General features: G+C 39.9%; 1 non-coding gene across 1 annotated transcript; it reads left to right on the top strand.

Moving 5' to 3' along the window:
- Window positions 1–5,350: 5,350 nt before the first annotated feature.
- Window positions 5,351–5,423, top strand: TRNAE-CUC (transfer RNA glutamic acid (anticodon CUC)). The gene has a single exon. It is a non-coding gene; the product is annotated as a tRNA-Glu (tRNA).
- Window positions 5,424–18,528: the final 13,105 nt, after the last annotated feature.

The following is an 18,528-nucleotide window of genomic DNA, read 5'->3' as shown; positions in this document are numbered from 1 at the left end:
ATGGAGATTTTTCCAAGTAGAATCAATTGATAGAACTTGGGAAGGAGAAGAGTATTCAACTCTTATTAGATAACCAAATTTTGTGGGTCCAAAATCCTGTCAGTGGGAAGGAGTGATCGGAATCTGGATTAGGGGCAAAAATTTGCTTAAAAATCAAAGTGCTCAGAATTGTTCAAAAACTAAACGACCGTGTCCATCTCGGTGATACAATCCCAACGCAACCCGTTTCACTCAAAACAGAGCTCATATTGGAAAGATAGAGACTTTTGTCCGCTTTGTCAAACATACAAAATTTTGGGCACAAGGCTGACTAGGCATCTGTACAACCCAGTCAACAAAAATAATATTTCAAGTAATATTCCCAAAATATTCTAACAAGTGGCTCAACCGAATTGTAACAAGTGTTGTCATGTTATTAGTCAAAGGCATTCGAGGTGGACCAATGAGAGGTTGACATGTGGCAAGCTCGAAGGCCGCCACGTGCCCTCTCAAAGGTCATGTAAAATGTTTTGGCAGGCCGACGAAGTTGAACCCACGACCTCGCCCACACAAGCCCCACACTTTACCACTATGCCACCACCATTTGACTTAACCATAAACATTTTCGTTAATATTTAAATGTTAATGTTGACGAGTTTAGAGGTAAGGGGCCAACCCAAGGGGGCCAACCTCGGTTCCATGGGTTCCATACAACCCAGTTCTGAACATGGAGGGTGCTAGCCGGTAGTTAGTGATAGTTTTAGCAGGCCAGATAAACCCGGTGTTGTTCCAATTTTGGCGAGGTTAACTGGAGTTTCTCCAGATTTGGTGGAGTTTTCCTAAGGAAAACTGAAGAGACCATAATTTTTGCTAAATTCGACCAATTTTGGCTCAAAAAGAGTCATTTCTAGATGATTTGGATTCTCTGAACATAATGGAATAGGTTGTAGAGGTAGAAAGACACTTATGTACATGATTTTACTACGTTTAAGTTTAAGGAAGCCCAGGGCCACTGTTGGCTTGTATGGGCCTGACCCAGGTTCAGAAGAATTATTTAGCCAAACAAATCCCGCAACTACTGGCCCTTTCGGCAATAGTCGGCGGAGCGTGAGCTGAGGTAGCAGGGGAGGGTGCTGGAACCAGGTTTCTACACCCTTGGGATGTCTAGATGTGGTTTGGAGTGTTTGCGCACTGTGTTGTAGCTTCGCGCTACTCTGTATTCGCGCAGATCCAGGATACCCCTTACTCTCTAACAGCGCGTCAGCTACAGATCTAATCTATTGGATGAAATATTGTAATTCAAATCTACTTAGCAGGGTCTTTAAGAAAAGATTTAACAGACTTAACCAATTCGCGGATTAAACCCAGATTCACATGTATTTAACTTAGAAGCAGTTGCGCATAAATTAAACAGTCATATCATCCATATAACAAGCGATAATCCAGATGTAACACAGAATTACAGAAGCAACTTATCTTTATTTACTTTCTTCACCAATACATCCAAATCCGCCCTGCGCACTCAGCTGCAGGGGTCCGCGCACATAGCTACGGACTCTTCCAGGCCTCTGTGCACACAGCTGCAGAGCCTCTATCCACTACCCAAACCCTCAACTCGGACTTACAGATGCTTTCTGACTATTCTCCTCAAAACCCCATTACATTTCAGATCCAAAATCATATCCCAAAAAGAACTGCCCTTTTCCTCATAGAGTTGCGCTCTATTTATACCTTCCTATGGTCCGCGGACCGACTTACTTCCTATTATTTTACATTATTTCTTAGGTGGACAACCCTTTGACTCGACCTGTTACACTTTGCGCTCCGCATACTATGAAGTTTTTACAATAATTTAATCCTAATTTCTAGGCTTTCTACCCCAAAACCGTTACGCGGGACCTCCGCTACCCAACAGTCCCCCAACACAATCATCGTGACTCGTCCCGAGTCACTCGCCGGCACGGCTAGACACTCTGCCTTGGCTTCGCGGTTCACCTCCCTTTGAGTGACACTCGTCGTCCTGTTGCTCCTTCGTTGTCTCCTGCAACGCTTCGTCCGGCTCCGACTTCGTTGTTTCTCCCACTTCTCGCAACCGATAATGCTCATTCTGCTCTGCTCGGTTAACACAGAACACCCCCTCAGAAGATTTTAGCGCGAGCGGGGGAGCCGCATACGGGACCCCCTGGTACCACCGCAGCCACTTTCGACCTTCGTATCTTCTCTTCGCACTGTCTGTTGCAGCTTGTGTTGCAATTTTGCAAGACCCTTGCTGCTGTCTGCAAGATCCCCATTTTTAAGGAGCCACAGAGCCGACTTATTAACTGCATATCTACCCGTGGTCTCCATCTGTCGATCCTTTTGCTTTTCTGTTGTAGTTCGTCGGCCTGCCCCTGGGCAGGGCGACGGCATCCGGACCAATTCTGCTTCGTGTCTCCCCTTTTCCGGTACATCCTCTACTGTTGATGCTACAGTCTGCGGGGTGCCCGCAGCTGTCAACACCATACTCCTTAGAGAGTCCTGCTTCTTCAGCGGCCATATCACCACCCTCGGGCTTACTCCTTGTGCAGAGAGAATGAATAGCTCCATATCGATACCCAGTATATGTTTTCCAGAAGCGTAGGTCACCCGGTGGATGCCCCTCGGTGATTTATAAGCCATGCAAATTTCAAATTCACTGATTCCCGCCTGTTCTATCATCCTCGTGTAAAATCTGTGGCAGCTCGTTCCATATCTGGCTCGTACTGTTTCTCTTAATTGCCCGCTACCCACTCCCTTTTTCCATAATGCAGACATCTTGTCATGAATAGTGATATCAACGGTCATCGTTCCTCTTATCAGCGCATCCGCGTGATTCGTCTTACACAACCGCGACCCTCGTGTTTGGCCAAATGGACGCGCACCCTGGTATTCGCGCATCGGTCCCCCAGACTGCTTTATCGTCCCGTACTCTCTTTCAACTGGTTGGAGCGGTGAGACTACCCTCTGAACGGTTAGTTAGGCGGTCGGCCCGCCCGTGTAGAGCTTCAGGCGACTGCCATTCACTCTTCCCGGGAAGGGGTCTCCATTGAGTTTGGCAAGCTGAACCGCGCCCCCATCGGTAACTTCTTTGATGACATAGGGTCCCAACCAATGCATGCGGAGTTTGCCCGGGAATTTCTCGAACTTACTGTCATATAGTAATACTAGATCGTTTTCTTTGAAAGTGCGCACCTTGATATGGCGGTCATGCCATGCTTTCTCGCGTTGTTTCTGCACTTGCTGATGGAATCCTGCCAAAAATTGTTCCTCCTCCAGTTCTTCTAGCTGCGTGAGCCTTTCTTCCAACGCCCCGCGGTCTGCCATACCTGTGATTGCCGCGATCCGCAGACTAGGCACAATATATTCCATAGGCATAACGGCCTCCTTGCCATAGACTAACCGAAAAGGTGTCTGGCCTGTCAACTTCTTGCACGTGGTTCGGTATGCCCATAGCACAACAGGGATGTGCAAGTCCCAGTCATTTCGTCGCGCATTACAGACCTTAGTCAACACGGTCTCCAAAATTTTGTTGAATGCCTCAACGGTCCCATTTGCTTGCAGGTGGTATGGCGTACTCTGTTGGTGATATATCTGGAATTCCTCAGTGAGTGCACTGATCGTTTCATTCAGAAAATGCATTCCCCTATCACTCATGAGAATTTTGGGACATCCAAACCTGGTTAGTACGTTCTCGAACAAGAACTTCGCTGTTGTCGCAGCCGTGCAATCCTTTACCAGTTGTGCCTCTACCCATCGGGTCAAATATTCAGTTGCGGTGATGATATAGCGTGCGCCCGTCTTTCCTCGCGGTTCAATAGGCCCGACGAAGTCAATTGCCCATTTCTCAAATGGCTGTAGCGTCATCTGCGGCTGGAGCAGCATTTCATCCCTCCGCGATGGTTTCCCCATCCGTTGACATACATCGCAGGCACGACAGTATGCTTTCGAATCTTGATGCAGAGTGGGCCACCATAACCCTGTGCGAAGAATCTTTTGGGCTGTGGCGTGACCCGCATAATGTCCGCCAACAACCCCCCCATGTGCTTCGGCCAGGATCTGTCCTCGCTCGAACTCCAGTACATATCTGCATAATATTTCATCGTTGCCCATCTTGTAGAGGTGGCCTACAATCACGGTAAAATCTGCTGCGCGTATCACCAATTCCTTCTTTTGCTGAACAAAATACCCCTGTGGCGCAGTTCCTGTAGTTAAAAAGTGGACTATATCCTCAAAGTGGCCATCCGCAACGTGCACTGCATACAACTGGGCGTCCGGGAGTCCTTCCTCTAAATTCATTGGTTCTTCATCGGTCTCAATTCGGGACAGGTGATCCGGTCCTGCATTCAGACATCCCAGCTTTACAACAACCTCAAAGTCATATTCTTGAAATAACAACAACCATCGACAGATGCGCCCCCCCAACACAGGCTTATTCACTAGGTATTTTAGCGCAGAGTGATCAGTATACATCTTAAAATGTCCTCCGAGCAGATAGTGACGGTACTTTTGGAGCGCGTATACCATTGCCAATCCCTCTCGCTCAGTAGTAGAGTAATTCTTCTCAGCTTTTGACAACTTGCGACTTGCGAACGCAATCGGGTGATCAATTCCCTCCGCTCCTTCTTGAGTGAGTACCGCACCCAACGCAATACATGACGCGTCGACATGCACATGAAATTCAACGTCCCACTTTGGAAAGACCAAGATAGGGGCGGATGCCATCTTTTCCTTAAGCGTTTCCAGGCTTTTGTTGCATTCCTCATTCCAGCAATACGTAGCATCCTTCTTCAGCAACTATTCCATTGGAGCCGTGATCTGGGCGTAGCTTTTTATGAACTTCCGGTAGTAGCCCGTGTGTCCCAATGTGGTGCGTAGTTGTTTTACACTTCGCGGTGCTTGCAGATTTAGTATGACAACGATTTTTTCCGGATCCACCATCAGTCCTTGCTTACAAACCACATGGCCCAGCAAGTTCCCAAAAGGGACGAGGAAAGTACACTTCTTTAGGTTGAGCGCAATCTGGTGCCGGCGACAGGTATCCAACATTAATCATAAGCTCGCGATATGTTTCTTAACCAAGCCAAATACGGTCCAGTCATCAAGATAAACTTCTAAGAACTTGTGTATAAATTCCTTGAATGCGGCTACCACAATGCGGGAAAATATCACCAACGCGTTCTTCAACCCAAATGGCATCACCATATACTGAAAACAACCCCATTCGGTAGCAAACATTGTCTTTCTCCGATCTTCTGGCGCGATCTTGATCTGATGGTACTCGGAGAACCCGTTCCTGGCCGCCCACGTTTTCTAGTAGTCTAGATGTTCCTCGCGGGGATCTTCCTCACGGGGTTTCATTGTAGTCTAGCTGGTTAGGATACTCGGCTCTCACCCGAGAGACCCGGGTTCGAGTCCCGGTAACGAAACCATTTGTTGGCTTGTATGGGCCTGACTCAGGTTCAAAAGAATTATTTAGCCAAACAAATCTCGCAAGTACCGGCCCTTTCGGCAACAGTTTGCAGAGCGCGGGCTGAGGTCTCACCCGAGGTAGCAGGGGAGGGTGCTGGAACCAGGTTTCCGCACCCTTGGGATGTTTAGATGTGGTTTGGAGTATTTGCGCACTGTGTTGTAGCTTCGCGTTGCTTTGTATTTGCGCAGATCCAGGATACCCCTTACTCTCTAGTAGCGCGTCGGCTATAGATCTAATCTATTGGATGAAATATTGTAATTCAAATCTACTTAGTAGGGTCTTTAGGCAAACATTTAACAGACTTAACCAATTCGCAGATTAAACCCAGATTCACATGTATTTAACTTAAAAGCAGTTGCGCACAAATTAAGCAGTCATATCATCCATATAACAAGCGATAATCCAGGTGTAACACAGAATTACAGAAGCAACTTATCTTTATTTACTTTCTTCACCAATACATCCAAATCCGCCCTGCGCACTTAGCTGCAGGGGTCCGCGCGCACAGCTGTGGACTCTTATAGGCCTCTGCGCACACAGCTGCAGAGCCTCTATCCACTACCCAAACCCTCGACTCGGACTTACAGACGCTTTCTAACTATTCTCCTCAAAAACCCATTACATTTCAGATCCAAAATCATATCCCAAAAAGAACTGCCTTTTCCTCATAGAGCTGCATTCTATTTATACCTTCCTATGGTCCGTGGACTGACTTACTTCCTATTATTTTACATTATTTCTTGGGTGGACAACCCTTTGACTCGACCTTTTACACTTCGCGCTCCACATACTTCGGAGTTTTTACAATAATTTAATCCTAATTTCTAGGCTTTCTACCCCAAAACCGTTACGCGAGACCTCCGCTACCCAACAGCCACCAGGAGAGGAGGTCAAGCCTAGATCAATTGAAGTCCAATTGCAGAGCTTGGATAGTCATTTTTGGGGTTTTTGGGTCTTATGAATCCAATGGAGCAGGTTGCAAAGCCATTGGAGCACTGCAAGTGCATGTAATCAGAGAATTGACCATTAATCCAAAGAGGGCCTAGCCATTGAAGCAGGTCCAAGGAGATGTAACCCAGGAGGGGTGAACTCCTTTATTAGCTTTATGTTATGAGTTGTTGTGTTTTACTTCTCTGCAATTTACTTGTTGTATACGTATTTTAAACAGCTAATTAACCTCATAAATTTCTCATAAAAGACACTTGACACATAATTCCTCACATTTTGGTTAATTTGAGATGATCCTAACCACATTTATTTTTAATATCGATGAGGGATCTTGCATAGCATTAACAAGTTTTCCCAACATTCAGATCAGTACGAGGGTGTTAGGGTTACTCATATGCGAGCTTGATGTGAGATCGAAGAAGTTGAGTCTTTGATTAAGGGGGGAACGTAAGGTAGATTAATCTCAGAAGCTTGAGATAATCTCAAAAGGTGAGGACCAAGTTATAATGAAGAGAGAGTTTAAGTTGATGAATCATGTAATGAAAAATATTTCTAGAAACAAGCGAGTACAATAGATATTACTCATGTATTTCAGTAGATGGATTCATTTTTATATAGACATCAATAATTAATTGTTTGTAAGAAGTATCAAAGTACAAGGACAAATATAATGACTCCATGACATACGAAGGATGCAACAACAAAGGACAAAAACATGCAACAACAAACATAATGAGAGGCTTTAGAGTCCAGTGTGGGGAGATGTGTAGGCCTTAGATGTAATGTAAGAAAGATTGCATGTCAACATTTTTAATATTTTATTTTAATTTTATTTTATAATATTTTTAAAATTAAATCTAAAAGCAAGATGTAGTGGTGTAACAATACTTAAATTTAATTAATAAGCACATAAAAACTTAAAACTTGCAATAAACTTACATTATAACAAGATTCTTAACTATGAATATTCACCCTCATTTTACCATGGATATCATTAGCTTGTAAATAAGTTTTTTTACAATACCATGGATTATCAATATACCCAAAAAGCATAACTCATTTCAAAATCAAAATGTTTTATAAATATTTATTTTAGACGACGAAATTTTCATCCGGTAGAATTTTTTTCAAGAAATCTAATCCTTGTGTTTGAATCCTTTTTTTATTGTGGAAATGGATTTAGCACCATTAAGGACCCTTGGGACATGCAAAATCTTGAAACTTGACACTTGTAACCAGGATTTCCAAAAATTTCTAAAATCTTGTTAGAATTTCCAATATTTTTTGTGTGAAATTGTGGCCTCGTTAGACTACGAATTTTTAAATTAAATCTAAAAGAAAAAAGGTACGGGGGAGATATTGTAATGTCGGTAAACATTTTGACTCAAAATAAAATAAAATAATAATAATAAAATTTTAATTATTAATCAAACACTTTGACTTGGTCAAATTGCATAAAACTAATAAAATAAAATAAAAAACATAAAATTAATAATTATATTGATAATTAATTATGAATAATATTAAAATTAGCCTAGATTCATTTAACTTTGGATCTACCAAGCTCCTAGAGGGACCAAATCTCTTAAGTTGCAAACCATTTTTAAACGGAAAAAAGATTTGATCCCTCTCGGGGCTTGGTAGATCATAAGTTAAATGAATCTAGACTAATTTATTTTAAATTATATTAAAACTTGTTTGAATTTTAAATTTAAATTTATGAAAAATACAAAACCTAAAACATTTAGATTCCATCTATAAATCTTTTTACCTATATTTTTCAATCACTTATCTTTCAATATTTTATTTAATAGCTTAATGTTTAATGCATTTTGAGTTAAATGAATTTAACTTAAGTAAAATATATTTTTACCTGTTTTTTCAATCACTTATCTTTCAATAGTTTCTTTTAATATCTTAATGTTTAATGCATCCCAAGTTAAATGTATTTAGATTAACTTAAGTGAACGCATTGCACTTTATTAAAACAGTGAGCCCAATTAAAAGAAGTTACAACTTAGACATTACATGTATCATAGGATATAGCTCTGAGGTTGTGGTTTAATGACTGTATGGGGTGGTTTGGTCCCACAAATCTCGAGGTTTATTTCTGAGCAAGGCTATGTACTAATTCTTTTTTGATTCCTCAATACATAGCAAAATATATAATAAAATATATATTGCAATCAATGCATTGCAAAACATTTTTTTTTCCGAGATAATTGATATAAAAGGAGGCATTGTTACAACACTATACTCTAGGATATAGTAAAATCAATGTATCATCGTTCGAGGTTTATCGATGGCCAAACATTCCCTCTTTATCGAGATTTTATTCAAACTTGAATGTAAAGCAGAGTTTTACCGAAACTTGCCATACGGGGAAAACGTAAACAAAATCCCACACAAGTATGCTCACATTTACTGTGTGATTTTCCCCTAATAGCATCTGTCATCTAAGGGTTTCTTCCCTTAGTGTGTTCATCACGGATTGAACCTAGCGGCAACCATGATTTGCTTTTGGTTATTTCTTTTTTCTATTTATACATGGTATATTATTCTTGGTACCATTATTTGAAGCCTATTGTATTTGAAGAAGATGGTTGAAGTTTTCAATCAAAATGTTGAACATCTAAATAATATTACCTCAATAATCTTACACAGTGTTCAGTGTTCTAGAAGCTCTCATCATCAATAAATTAAATTCTGAAATTTTGAAAAATTGAATACAAATTTAAAAATTGAAAAATCCAATTCCATATACCTGCAATGGGAGAGCATCCATGTCGGCATGAAGTGCAACAACTAGAGCAATGCCTAATCCAATTGTGGCAACCGCACTCGTTCGCACAAAGGGCCAATTGCAATGCACTCCCATCACATCCAACTCTTCTCTTATTAGTTTATTAGTATTGAATTCCTCAAACTTTAATTTTGGATTTCTGTGAATCGTCCTCCTTACTAACTTCAACCACTCAAAACATTGCTTCCTCTTTAGCAACTTTCAAAATCTATCCTAGAATCTAGATGGTGAGATCATAATCTAGGCGGTGAGATGGGTTTATGAAATGACATGAGATCCTAAGAATACAGGTCGTGTATATTTATTTACTCGATACATGAAAAAGGCAATGACCGCATGGATCTATATTCTCACTCGATATGAGTGTTAATTACGCCATAATGCATTTTCAAATCCTTGGACAACCCCCCTGATCAATGGAAGGCCCAGCCGCTACTTCCGAAGTTCCAGAGGTTTGAGACAAGGTTGCCCTCTCTCCCCTTTCCTTTTCATCATCATGGCGGAAACTTTAAGCATACATCTGGAAAACCAAAGGAAAAAAAGGGAGATAATTGGCATCAACATAGCAAGAGGAATAAAAGAAATCAATCACTCTCTCTTTGCCGACGATACACTCCTAATTGGAGGAGCCTCAAGCTTAATAGCTAGGAGATTCAAGAAAATTCTTGATACCTTCCTAGCTGTTTTAGGGGGACTGCTTAACAATAAGAAGTGCAGAATATATACTTGGAATGTCTTGCTTCAAGTTATGCAAAGGATCTCACAAATCATGGATATCCTGGTCCAAAGGAACTGGAGCCATTTTTCCTACCTTGGTCTTCCTCTGGCAAAGGAAGCGGTCAAGTCCGAGACTTGGAACAAGCAGATAGAAAAAATGAGAGGGAACCTTCAAAGCTGGGGGCTGATGTGGTTAAATTTAGCGGGCAGGACCATCCTCATTAAAGCTCTCCTTTCAGCCCTTCCTATTTATCAGTATGCTGTTATTTTGGCTCCAGCTAGCATCCATAAACAAATGGAGCTAATCATGAGAGGCTTTCTCTGGCAAGGAGGGAAACAAGACAAAAAAATTCAGTCTGGTTCGCTGGGAACAGGTGATCCTTCCCTTTGAAAAAGGAGGCATATCTATCAAGATCCCAAGTTTAACAAATAAAGCGATGGGCTTTAAACTTGTGTGGAGAATGCTAATGGAAAAAGGCAGCTGGTGGGTCGAGGCCCTACTGAAGAAATACCTCAATGGACAACATTCAAAGATTCTCTCTGATCTGATCGCGGAAAGACCATGCACTCAAGCATGGAGACTTATCAAAAAGGTCATTCCTCAAATTAAAAATTATATTTCAAAGATCCCTGGAAATGGAAAAGATATAAATCTATGGACAGATAGAATAATGGGTTTGGAGCCACGAAGTCATTATCAACAGTATAGACTCTTGAAAAATTGGATGGAGGCAAAAAGCCTAAATTCCCTCCATGACATTTCGGTCTGGGATCAAAATTGCTGGTCCGCCTGGAAGGACCTTCCTCTCCCAAACCACTTAAAAAATCAGTGGGCTGATTTGAAAATAACGTTGACTGGAGCTGCCCCAACAAATAAAACCTCCCAAGACAGCTTTGTTTGGGATCCAAGCGGAGGGAAGTTTACAGTGAAAGCCGGGTATCAGCTCCTACAATCCAGCAATAACCTTGAAAACTGGAACCTTCGGTCAGCAGTTTGGAAGAATGAATGCCTTCCAAAAATAATTTTTTTCGCTTGGACCCTCTTGAAGGGTAAAATTCTCACTGCTGAAAATCTCAAGAAAAAAGGGATTCAAGGGCCATCAATGTGTTGTCTATGCCGCAATGAGGAGGAGAGCAGTCAACATTTATTCCTAGAATGCACCTTTGTTCAGCACTGCTGGCGACAAATTACAAGTCCTTTGAGGTTACCTATGGAAAACTTTGATCAGCTCACAACTCTAAATAGAAACTGGGAAAAAGGCTACCCATATGCAAAAAAAGGTAAATCCACAATTATTAGAATCTGGAAATGCATCCCATCTGCTCTTTGCTGGCAAATTTGGCTCTCCAAAAATAGCTGTATCTTCAAAAACCAAAAGCCAAACCCAACACTCATTCTGGCTAAAACTTTGGGGCTAGTTGCAGAAATGATCAGCGCCAACTCAGTGTATAAAATCGATCATATCAACTGGCAGAAAGATGAGGAAGAATGGTTCAACAAATTCCCGTTGGTTTACTCAATGAACAAACAAGAGGCAGCAAAGTCAGGAAAAAGGAAAAAAGAATGGAAACTCAGGGGAACCCAAAATGAAATAGAACAGTGGATACAAGACCAAAAGACTTTCACCCTTCAGTTCGATGGTGCCTCCAAAAATAACCCCGGTAAAGCAGGAGCCGGGGGAACTATCTCTGATCAAGAGGGGAAAGCTATCACTACTTACGAATGGGGACTAGGCAATATGACAAACAACAAAGCAGAGGCCTATAGTTTGCTCCTTGGCACTTGCATTCTTAAAAATCTCCAAGCTAAAAACCCAGTAATAATAGGCGACTCAGCAATAATAATCGCAGCTATGGAATCAGGGGGAGATTTCAAAAACCAGACCCTCAATAGAATTAAGCAAAGGATCGTGGAAAACACAAAACAGCTGGGGATCATCCAATATAAACATGTCATGAGAAATTTTAACACTAAGGCCGACTCTCTAGCCAATAATGCAGTAAACAGACCTATTGGGCAGGTTCAAGAGAATAATAGTTCATATGAAAAATCAATTCCATAATTTGTCCCTCCTCGTGGTTGGGCATGTGACTCAGTTTTCCATCATTCACCTCAGCAAAAGGACTACTTCTCCTCATAAACAAAACATCAGGATGTCCGAACTACTCAGCACTGAAATTACCCTCTATCATATCTTTAGAACAATCAGGAATATCTCTAGGCATAGAGAAGATCCGCATTGGATGACGGAGCTGGGAAAGTCTCGTGGGAAGGACATCCAAAATTTAGGCATCAGTCAATTCGATATCTTCAGAGACTGCACAAGCAAAATCCGAAATGACGCTCGGGACAGGTGCAATCTAGTGCAGGATGATCTGCCTCTCGAGGTTCTGGTGAAAGAGCGGGCTTATAAGCAGCCCGGGGAGCGATGGTTCCTTTAGAATCTCATTGCCTGTGGCATTAAGGTAGGAGTGCTTTGTTTGCTTGGCAAAGGCTCGAGTTTGTGCTGCTTCCGAATCAGGCTGCTTGCTGTGCACTTCAGGTGTTGTAGCAATCCTGGTGGAAGAGTCATCTCCTCTCTGCCAGTCCTGAGAGGTATTGTTTTCGCCTGCTGGGATTGTATTTATTATTTTTCCTCTAACTTCTGGTATGTCTCTGTGAACCAGACTCACTCGAACTTCTCGGCGTTTGACTCTCTGTGGATTGTCCCCTCTTCACTCTGTTTCCATCCCCCCGCGTCCCTCGCTTTCTCCTCTGTCTCTTTTCCTCCACAGCTCATCCCTGGTAGCTTCTCCTCCTTCCCTGTGATCAATTGCTTCCCGCTCATCTCAATTTCCGGAGATCTGTTGCTTATTTTCCCCTCCCAGGACTGCTCCTTTGTCCTCAATATCTTGATTCGACTGTCTTTAACTCTTAGAATTTTAGCTGATCATCATTCTCCCTTTTGGAGTAAGCTGTTCAAGTTCCGAAGCAAGATCAACAAGCCAATCAAAGACACTTCAACAATGTCAGAAAATCCATTGGATCACGTTGTAACCAACAGCAGTTGCGCCCTCTGCAAGGCGCACTGCTTTATGATAGCCCGTTTCATAAAGCATTTCAATGAACTCAAAGCAGAAGTCCAGTCCGAGAATAAATCAAAGAAGAAAAAACTTGAAAAACAGAAGGCGGAAATTGAAGGCCTCAAAGAGAAGTGCAATCACTTGGAAGAAGCAATCAGTCACATAAGAACGCTGAATCAAAGTATGCAAGGTGAAGCATCCACCAAGAACAGTGATAAGAAAGAACAGCCCCCAGATGACTCGGTCAACCAGTTCTGGTGATAAATCCACATGCATTGTAAATATTGTTTGCTTCTAGGTCAGTTCTTACGGCAATATAGCCGTTATGTCTTTCAAATCTTAAAAAACAAGAACAGTGAATTGAATTTCGGGACTGCGTGCCCATTTTGCACCAATTCCACTGTGCTACCTCAGGCATATGTAATGGGACTTGTCCCTCTTCTGAAGTTTTTTTAATATATAAGTACCCGATCTTGTTAAAAAAATAATTACGCCATAATGCATTACCCACATAGAATTTTGTATCTTTATTTGATGTGATTCTGAACAATGTTGAAATGCATTGCCAAAAAAATTGGCAAGAGTCTAGGCAAAAAGGGAAAAATTGCCAAAATAATGATTTAGTCGAGGATCTAGAGCATAGATAAGGATCTATTTGAAGAATAATTGCACAAACTTGTGAGAATTGAAAAGAAAATTGGAATAGAGAATGAATTGGATTACTCAAAATTGGTTTGAGAATCAATACATAAAGCAATTAAGTTAAGCTTAGTTGTACATGCAATAACTAAGGATAATTAAAGTTAACTAAAACTAAGTGTGTTTTATGTTTTGTTAATGTGCACATGCACTACATGCAAGCACTAGAGTTAACTAACTAAAGCCAAGTGCACATCATATGTAAGCACTCGAGTTAACTAACTAAAGCTAAGTGCACATTACATGTAAGCACTAGAGTTAACTAACTAAAGGCAAGTGCACACCACATGTAAGCACTCTAGTTAACTAACTAAATCTAAGTGCACATCACATATAAGCACTCGAGTTAACTAACTAAAGCCAAGTGTACATCACATGCAAGAAATAGAGTTGAACTAAAGCTAATTAAGGTTAACTAGGTGCATGTACACAAACATTTTTCGATCGCTGGAAAAAATCACGTTATTGTCGATTTTTCATGATCTTTCACCCATGTTTGCCACACTAATTCAGAAATTTTTCCACCATGAAGTCATATATCTTCATTTGCTTGTTAGATCATTGAACAACGTTGTCAATTTGATGTCCATGACGGACGACGAATATTTGTGTACGTCACCTATAGTTATTTTTGGAAGCCTTAGTATATCTCTTATGTTTTGGAGGGTTTTGGGTATATTTTTTGGTCTAATTTGTCTAGAATTTAGTAGGTATTTATTGGAATCATAAGTTTGAGTTATGAACTTTCAATAATTCGAGTGGCCCAAAGATTTTTAAAGGTTGGTAAATGCATATATACAATCAAAATCCAATCTAGATAACCAACATAGATCCATTTTAATTTGGGGTCTACCAAGAACCAAGAGGAATCAAATCTCTCAAGATTCAAACATTTTTTTGAATGCAAAATTTAAGGAAAGATTTGCACCGAAAATATTTGATTCCTCTTGGCCCGCTCTTGCTCAATTTGAAGTTAAGATGGATTTATATTGATTTTGAACAATACCATATATATATATATATATAGTTGAGATTGAAATATTTTATTTATAATTCACATTCTACACATTAAACTCTCTCTCTCTCTCTCTCTCTCTCTCTCTCTCTCTCTCTCTATATATATATATATATATATAGTTAATTTTTGTTATTAATATTTAAAATGTGAGTTCAAGTGACAGTCCAAGTGAGGAAGGAAGGGGGGTGGATGCCACCGTCCCAACCAACCATTAGGTAGGGAGCGTGTTATAGTTGTTAGAGTATTTAGTTGGGAGAATGGATATCTTTGTTTTGATGAAACACATGATGGTGTTAATGAAAAGGATGAGGAAGGACACAAGCGATTTCTGGATGCATGCGAGCTAAGTGGCGCAAGATGGATAGGGAGGCCTACAGTGATGTATTGTTCTTGAATTTCGATGGCTTGGAGATTTGATATTGAGGGGCTTTCTCTCTAGGAGATGGTGTCACAGGTGTGTGAGTAATAGGAACGATCCTTAGAAATGTGGTTCAATGAATTCAGGCTCGAGGTTAAATTCTAGAATGGAAAACATGACAAGTTGGAGAAAGGCTTGGGATGAGCTTATGACAGTTAAGGAGGAGGCTAGACCTCCATTATAGGTGAATGGTGAGGAGATAAGTAGGCGTGTGAAGTGCTCTTGTCCTGTGAAAGTTGAACAATAGAAAAAATGTAATACAAAGAGATGGAATATTGGTAATTCAACCAGTACATCCCCTCATGGTGATTCAGGTTCAATGGAATTATGGGCGACTGTGTACGAGTTCTTCTTTAGCAGAGCTAGGCGTGCAGGAAATATTGAGCAAGGCGTGGAGTTGGGATGGTTGGTGACAAAAATAAGCTCCAATACTATCTTTAACCTAGGTATCTCTCACTTACCATTCTGGTGTGTTGGTGAGGAAGTGGAATTCTCTGTTTGCTTGAAATATTTTGAGTTTTTGTGTTTTTGATATCTTCGTAAATGGAAATCTTGGTCTTAATCAAGAGATTATATTTTTTCTGTTTGAGTTCTAGTGCTATTACAATGTTCTAGTTGTTAATCAAAGATATCAAAGGGTCTGGATAGGTAGGGAGACTTTTGGCCCTGAGACAAGAGGTCCCCTCTTAGGATTTAAGGCTAGGAGGATCATTTCTCAAGTAGACAGTGGGGACAACACCATCTTTCAAAATAGGAGGTTGGCTTTGATCTATTTAGATGTGAGTGTTTTCTAGACGTGGCTAGACATAAATCTGGGAATCGAATACGATAGTATTTGGGTAGAATAACGCGCGTAATTAATTCTCACTATGTTGCATGAGAGAGGTAGAACTAGGAGAGGCTTTGCCTATTACGAGGAAAGTGTCTGTCGTGGTAATCTCTAACTTTAGAATAGAGTTGTTGGTTTTGCAACCAGATACCACAAAAAAATTTCAACTCATGTACAAGAAGTGATATCAAGATCATAAAGGGAAGCTTCCTCTCAAAGAACCTCCCTTTCTGATGAGGAAGTGAAACCTCAATGGGAAAATTAGATTCCAGACACAGGATAGACGAGTAGTAGAGGAAACGAATATATGCAGGCAATTAACCTCTACTAGTAGATGAAATGTCTCTTGGGACAGACACTTCTTGTCACTCGAGAAGCAAGAAGGGAGTTGATCTAGACTTGCACCACATGCATGGTCACCTCAGGCATTATGATTGTAGGATGGATGTGATGGACAGGAGGGTGGACGTTATGGATCAAATTTTGTCGTAGATCGAAAAACACCTTGGGATCAAACCAATAACACCAAGACCCCCTGTCACAACAACAAATCCCATTCCAGTGGATGGATTGGACTCATACCCAACTCCCTGATGCTCTGATGCTTGTTTTTTTTTTTTTTTTTTGAGATCATTATTGTCTATTATCAAAAGGAAGACAGGCTATGAATTTTTTGTTTTTGTTTTGAAGGATATGATAGGATATGGTAGATTCTATTTGTCTAATTTGGCCCTATGAAGGGTTTATTTTTGGCTTTGGTGTGGTTTCCCTCGAGAGAGGCCTGTAAGACTATTATGTTTAAGACATAAAATTTTGATTTGATATTAATATAATTAACCTTAAAAAAATTAATACTTAAAATATTACATGCCAACTCCATATTAAAATATGAATGAATTATATGTCTCCCAAAAAGACCTATTAATTGAGTAAGAATTATCTCTCTTTATGTACAAAATCCATAATAAACTTTATATATATATATATATATATATAAAGTTTATTATGGATTTTGCACATAAAGAGAGATAATATATATATATATATATTTGACATTGTTGTCAAGTGGGTGTAGCACGGGTGGTAGGGTGGAGTCACTCTTATCCTCCCCACCTGGGTTGTAGCCCCACCAAGGTTGACATGCTCACTCCTTGGGAATAATTTCTACATGAAAGATAATCGGTTCACCTAAACATGGGTGGGTTTTTCGTGGATGCAGCTAGTATCTCTGGTACATTAAACGACACTAAAAAAATATACGTAATTGACATTGAAATATATCATTTATGATTCACATTCTGCACCTTAAAATGTTAATAAATGTCCCAATCATATTTGGAAGTAGAAAACAAATATCTATAGGACTCTCTTTTCTATATATATAAAATTATTTTTGTTATATATATATATATATATATATATATATATATATATATATATCTATAGTTGACATTGAAATATTTTATTTATGATTCCACATTCTATACATTAAAATATTAATATATGCCACAAACATATTTGGAAGTAGAAAACATCTATCCGTAGAACTCCTTTTCATTTTATATAAATTTTTTATTTTAATTTATTTCAATTTTTAATTTTTTATTTTAATTTTTGTTTTTTAATTTTAATTTTTATTTTAATTTTTAATTTTAATTTTTAATTTTAATTTTTAATTTTTAATTTTTAATTTTTAATTTTTAATTTTTAATTTTATTGATTTATTTATTTATTATTATTATTATTATTATTATTATTTTGTGTGTGTGTGTGTGTGTTATTAATATTTAAATTGTTACATGTAAACCCCATATTAAAAAATGAATGAATTACAAATCTCCTTAAGGAACTTATCAATAGAACAAGAGTTACACACAACAAATGTCCTTGGGGTCCGCTATTGAACAATAATTGTTGATCAAATTTACTAAGGTTGTCGTTCAAATGAAAACAACAACATCTCCAATTATTCCACAAAGCTCTAGCATCCTTGCGGGCATATAAATCACTAGCAATAATGACAAGATTAATCAACTCCTTCATTACATTGGGTTGGACACAAAAGTCACAGAGCAAATTCATCGGAGCTTTCTATGAGAGACACCATTCAAAATTGTTGAGACCGAGATTGTGGCAAGTGATTGAGCGACACATTGGGAATTATTTTTGTCTGGTGTTTTGTCTCGTGGGAGTTTGAAAGGATGCATACCAACGAAAGCTCTAAGATCTGAGATTTGAGAATGTGAGGTGACAGGAATCCATGCACGTAAGTTGATGGGAGAAGAATCTCCATCTCAAAGATTTCTATTTGAAAGATTGAGAAGGAGGCCTTTCACGCTTGGAGTTCAAATCGACGAGAGCCAAGATTTAATATGGTGGTCATGAGGGTCAGGTTACATGGGGCCCACTTCTTTGTCTTGGTGTTAAAGTGGAGTGGTTACAGGGCAAATGTTTATAAGGTTAATTCGAAGGGAGTTTTGGGAAAGGGCTCTCCCTTAGTGCCCATCATTTAAAGCTTGGCTTCGGTGGCTATTATTACAAGGAGCGCTTGGATTCGGTGGTTTTG

The sequence above is a fragment of the Pinus tabuliformis genome, chromosome 2_2 (assembly GCF_031772625.1).
Source record: "Pinus tabuliformis cultivar Carrire ecotype Pingquan chromosome 2_2, CPIR1, whole genome shotgun sequence".
NCBI classification, from domain to species: domain Eukaryota; kingdom Viridiplantae; phylum Streptophyta; class Pinopsida; order Pinales; family Pinaceae; genus Pinus; species Pinus tabuliformis.
Note: the sequence above shows the minus strand (reverse complement) of the source record. Positions and strands in the feature narration are given on the sequence as shown.